The sequence below is a fragment of the Impatiens glandulifera genome, chromosome 1 (assembly GCF_907164915.1).
Source record: "Impatiens glandulifera chromosome 1, dImpGla2.1, whole genome shotgun sequence".
NCBI classification, from domain to species: Eukaryota; Viridiplantae; Streptophyta; class Magnoliopsida; order Ericales; family Balsaminaceae; genus Impatiens; species Impatiens glandulifera.
The window spans coordinates 54812604-54818899 of record NC_061862.1 but is presented as its reverse complement, the minus strand read 5'-3'; the positions used below and the strand labels follow the sequence as shown (position 1 = coordinate 54818899).

Genomic DNA, 6296 nt, shown 5'->3' with positions numbered 1-6296 from the left:
TATTATTTAAAAACAAATAAGAGTCAAGATGTTCTAAAATTTTATAATAATCATTATTAAAAAAAATAATTTAATCAATTTAAAAAAAAATACACTTATGATCATCCAAAAACTAATTTTAATAATTGAACATAATAAATAATTTTATACAAACAAAATAAATTAATTAAAATTTTTTATTTTAACAATCTTTTAATAACATCATGATTGTAAAGAATTTGTGACAAAATGAAGAAATTTAAGTTTTTTTTTAAATGAACTATATAAAATTGATAACAAATTAATATACAAGAATGAAAAATATTTAAACATATCGACAAACTAATAAATTATTAATATTGAATAGAGTTGTAAAAGTTTAAAATAATTTAGGGACTTAAATGATTATTTTTACATACCGAGGCATATATAAAACGTGAACTGGGTATCAAAAGAAACCTAACTATTTCATCAATTTTCCTACCTAGGGTTTCTATTTGGCCGCCGCCGACTATCCATTCCTTCTTATTCTTGGATCACTTGTTGGATACAAAAACGATCAAAATTCTGGTTATGTGATTATCTATAGTGGTTCGGAGATGAAGATTCAAAGAAGTTTTCAATATGGCGTGGAAATCGGAATCTTACAATTCAAATACAATGTAAACAGAACTGTTAAAGTTCATGTCTACCATGGTTTATATATGATAACTAGTCTGGTACGCCTTAAAATTAGATTTGGGTTTGCTGTGCTATTGCGGGTAATTATTTTCTATATTCTTTCTTACAACAAAATCAATCTTTTTATCACCACCTGATCATATCTGTAATATAATTGTTTTGCTGCATCACAGGCTTTTCTAACAAATTTCTAAACAACGCAAAAGACAAGAAGGATCACAAGAAACACAACAAGTCATGTTTGTTTGAACCACAACCAGAATACAAATGGAACATCCTGTTGAACTTCAATTCTAGATTAAGGTATAGTTTAAATTCTTCAAATTTTGCAAAACACTACAAACAAGCCTAGACAATTGGGTGTGATATGTGTTGCTGTAAATATATATTTTTAATTTTTTAACAAATTTTTTATTTATAATATTTTGTCAGGGCTATACAGACTGAACATGTACCTTGGGTGGAATAACCACATGTACTTTGGAGGACCTGAGCAATGCATTTGGAGAATGTCAATGAACGGAGAAGTGTTGATAGATACAAACTTGTTTGGAACACAAGAGAAAGAGAGGTTGTTAAGAGAACCAATGAAGATATTGAAGACAAAGTTGATATTAAGTTACAAGTTAAAATGTATTCTCAATGTGTTGTTAATGTTTGTGTTAATTTTGGAAGAAAAAGATGTAAATTAGAATATGTATTATTATTGATATAGAGGAGTTTCACAACAAAAATAAAATGATGTCTAATTCAATTATTTTGTTTTCAGTTATATAGACAAGCTCAACAACCCAATTCAATCAAAAAAAAAAAAAAATTCTTCAATCCCAACATAGACATTCCTTCTTCTTTAGTTTTAGTTTCTTTCATATTAAAAAAATGTCAATTTAATATCCTTGTTATTTTTTAAAAATCATGTCAACAATTCCCTTTCTTACTGCTACTACAAACTTTTCAAAATCTCATTTTGATTTTATAAAGTCGTCTTCAATATACTCTTATTTTCTCTTTTTTTCTTTGTTCTCACTCCAGGTGTGCTGAATTTCTACTCCTATCTCCTCACACACAAAAATCAATATCAAAAGAAGCAGATTGAGACAGAGAGGGCGTCTAGAGTGTTGTGCCTTTGCGGAGGAAGGAGATTCTTACTTTTCTTTGTACCTTAAAAAATTACCGTCTATTGGCTTCCCTTCTGCTGCCTTCTAGCAATGCAACAAATAGTATTCATTCACTTTGTTTGGCTCCTCCAAAGATTTTCTTTCTCCTTCAAGTGTCTTGTAAACAAAAGGAGAAAACTCACATGGACAATCATGTTTGGTAAAAACTTCAGTCATAGTCCAGCAAGCCCCTACTTATTAAGGGACAAGAATATGTCATTACAACTTATTGAGAGATGAAGTGTATAGGATTTAAGCTTGTATTCTTCTGCAACCTCCAACAAAACCCCTCTATTTGCAGTCACATCTTTTTTACTATCTCAAAATAGTCTTGTAGTGGTTTTCTATTTGCCTCTTTCTCTATGTTAGATAATCTTAGATATCAGTTATATAATTATCACATATTTGAGAATCATCAAACTTCACTTCAATTTCCGATACAACCTTCTTAGTGATTTTTCTCTTCATTTTATTTTATTTTATTTTTTTTTTTGGAATAAAGAAGAGCTAGCATGACAACCACACAGCCATGACTTCCGATTAAACTTCTGCAACAATAATAATAGAATAAAACCGCCTGTCAATATTTTTACTCCGACTCTTCAAGATCTCTTAAAATTTGTGCTTTAATACCTTATTAAAATTTTGAAGTATTATCTATAAAGTGAAAAATATATTATTATATATTGATATAAAAAGTTTTATAACAAATGAAAATTAACAAACAAAATATTAAAATTAATTAGCGGTTTTTAAACTAATTAGTTAATCTTTATTAAATTATTATTATTATTTTTTTAGTTTCAATGCATGTTAAATATTTGATGTAATTTTTTTATTTTAGTTTTAATTAACAATATTCAAGATAATATTGAAGTAAGATTTTTGATGTAATTTTTGTTGTAAATGATTTGAATGAATGTTTAATGTAAAGTTTGATATTGGTTTAAATGGAGTTTTAGTTTCAAAAGTTTTAAAATTATTTTTTTTATCTTTTTTTATGAAATTGAATTGATATCTTCAAATTTTAATGGATAGTTCATTCAATTTGGTTATAAAGTGTTCAATTTGATTTGAAAAAACAGTTTCTCAAAACTTTTTGAAATTCAAATTTGATATTAATTTTTTTTAATTTGATATTCATTGTTTATGATTATAAAATTTGATTACACTAAACTAAATAAATTTTGGAATAAGTGAAGAGATCTAATCATGACACTTAATCTTTATACGATGAATGTGTGGAATATGCATTGTTTGATATTTTAAAATATAATAGAAGATTTTTTGGAGAAATGCTTAAAGAACTAAAAAGAAGAGTAGTTGGAGGAGTACCTAATTTGAGATTTTGTTTAGAATTTCCAATCAAATTTGGTGTATAATGGGCTCGTCTAAATCAGAGGTTGCATTATTTTTACTGCATCTTCTATAGTTTCATAATGCTTTTTCATATTTGTTGTATTAGTAGTCAGTTTCACCGACCAACAAAATACTAGGCAAAACATAATTAAATTCTCATGTTTCATATTAGTTAATGTTATCCAATTCAATTCAAGTATTTGCAATTTTTTACTTTTATGCCTCCATTCTGGGATTTTATCACAACCTGTTATTCAAATGGGAAAGTATAGATGCTTAACTGTCAAACAAAGAAAATTCTTATTGGTCTTTCATCAATTGGAGTGATAGAGAAAAAAAACAAATAAAAAAAAGTTACAAGATTAATTTTTTTTTTTTTGAGAAATGATAGGGACAACGGGAATATAACAGAAACAAGACTACGATTCCGGTGTGTTATGCTAAAGCCTACATGTTTAGGAAGAGAAATAAAATAAAAATAAAAAAATAAAAAACTATAAATTCATTTCTCACACGTTTTCTGTCATTTCATTTCATCTCTCTCACCTCTATCCGGTGAAAATCGTCTCCAAACCCAAAACCCTATATCTATTCATTGCGTGAACTCAAACACTACAAAGACAACGTTAACGTTAGAGAATATTACTTAGGGTTATAATTTTTCTCTCGTAATTGTAGAATTTTTAGCTTTATTTATACAAAAGATTTTTTATTTTGTATAGTTAACGCGTATCTTCTTCGACTTTAATGTTCAAGAATGCAACAAAGACAACGTCAAAGAAAATGAAGCATTGAACAAATCGTCCGCTGAACCCACAAGATACCAAACAGGCCATGTTTTAGCTGAAGAACATACAAGACATTGCCTTGTAAGAACAAGAAACAAGGCCATGTTCTTGTATTTTTTTCATTATAAAAAAGCTATACCTTTTTTCTAAACAATTTAATGTATGAAAACTGAAGTTAACATCAAAATACACAATATGAAGTGATGTTGTTGATGGTGGTGACAGTTAGATTAATATGCATTTAAAAAACATGACATATTTTTATAAGACCATGTTTATTTTAACAGTATTTTTAAAAAAAAAAATCATTTTCAACGCCAATGAACTCTATGTTCAACGTTTTTAAGTTAAAATAACTTAATTTTTTTATCAAAAAATTTTCATGTTCAGCGGAAATGAACTGCATGTTCAGCGCCAATGAACCATGTTCAACGCCTTTTTCAGTTAAAAAAATTAATTTTTTTCAAAGAAATTAGTCTTTTTCAAAAAAAATTAATTTTTATCAAAAAATTCATGTTCAGTGCCTTTTTCAGTTATTGTGGACCCCCGGGAATTGGCTCCCCATCCGTAGCTTAGCACGTGACGTAAACGACATGTGACAATACGGGAGAATACATCGCAGGGTGGCTTCTTTTAAAATAAAATATTATTATAAAAGATATTTAGAATAATGCCTGGGAGCTTTGGAATTAATTATGTAAAAATAATTAATTTTATTCAAATTTTAATAATCTGGGGCCAAATAATAATTTGGCCAAAACCCGGTTTAAATTAGTTAAAAATGACTAATTTAAAAGAGATTATTTATTTAAAATTAGAGTCGCTAAGTGATTTTTATGAAAATCAATGAAATGATACTGTAAAACGTATTTATACCAGAATTTTCGTAAAGGTTCGTGTCTTAGTTACGCTCGGAAAAAGGGTTTTCGCGCTTTTTCCTCTGCGCCCGTCAAAGGACAATAGTTATTTAAAAAACAATACTCTAGCTATTAAAAAAATATTTATAAAATTTTATTCCATTTTAGTAGTCGGGGGTCCTAAACAATGATATGTTTAGTTTGCATAAATAATTATACAAAATAATTTAAAAGGGTGTATTTGCGATTGCGTATATAGGTAACTAGGTAAAAACCCTAAAATATATAAAAAAAGTGTTAGAATTTAAAAATAAATTCCAAATCGACCTTATCTGAAAATTATTGATTTTGGAAGACATCCCAAAAATATTTTATTTTCTGACCTTGGAAAACCATTTAAAAATGGAGCGGAGTTCCTAAAATAAAAATAATAATAATTTTGGGTTTTGAAAAGTGAAACAAACAGGCCTTATTATCAGAATCCTAGGGCTTGGGTCCGTTTAGATTGGTTGAGGCTCGGTCAGGCTCGGGATGTTCGGTCCTAGACTCGGGTTACATGGTTAAGGTCCTAGGTCTTAGGTTAGGGTGTTCGGTCAAGTTAGAGCTCAGTCCTAGATCTAGGGTTAGGTTTGTCGGTCCTATGTCAAGTTAGGGCTCGGTCCTAGGTCTAGCGTTAAGGTTAGTTTTAGCGGTCCTAGGTCAAGTGAAGGCTTAGTCATAGGTCTAGGGTTAATGTTAGTTTTACCGGTCCTAGGTCAAGTTAAGGCTCGGTCCTATGGTTAGAAATATCGGTCCTAGGCTAAGAGGAGGGCTTATTCATAAGTTGAAAAACTCGGTCGGGTTCCTTGATCCTGGTCTAAAATCATCGTTCCTAAGGCTCGGTCCTTTCGGAAGAACACTAGTCATAATCCTCGGTCGGAGCTGAAGAACGTTGGTCCTAATCCTCGGTCGGAGTTGAAGAATACCGGTCCTAATCCTTGGTCGGAGGCTAAGTTTTCTCGGTCCTAGGTTTTGACCTGGGCTCGTTTTCTCAGTCCCATCCAAAGAACATGATTGATGATTACCGGTCTTAGGCTAAAGTTCGTTTTATCATGGCTCTAGAAATTTTTTTGTGAAATTTTTGATTCAGTTTTATTTGATCTGATTTCTTTCAACAGAAAGTTCATACAAGATATATAGAATGATTCTAAACAAATAAATTACATAATCAAGCTCAAGAACCGATTAAACAAAAAAAATCAAAATTTCAAAATTTTCAATTTCAAATTGCTATATATGAGTTCTAGATTCATATAAACACTTGCAGAACACTCCATAGGTGTGTTGGAAGCTATCCATAAGACTGGATCGAAGTTGGGGTCGCCGGAGAAGGCTTTGACAAAAATAAGTTCTTGGCTAATCCTTCAATATTTGATTCAGGTCGCATTGTTGTGTAATTGTTTGATGATTTGCTTTAGAAAGCACTAAGGAGTATT

At 29.7% G+C, this 6296-nt stretch overlaps 1 long non-coding RNA gene across 1 annotated transcript; it reads left to right on the top strand.

Annotated features, from left to right (window-relative positions):
• Positions 1-578: 578 nt before the first annotated feature.
• On the top strand, positions 579-1328 carry LOC124919079. Its single transcript, XR_007097553.1, has 3 exons — positions 579-740; positions 834-963; positions 1093-1328. It is a non-coding gene; the product is annotated as an uncharacterized LOC124919079 (long non-coding RNA).
• The last annotated feature ends 4968 nt before the right edge of the window (positions 1329-6296 follow it).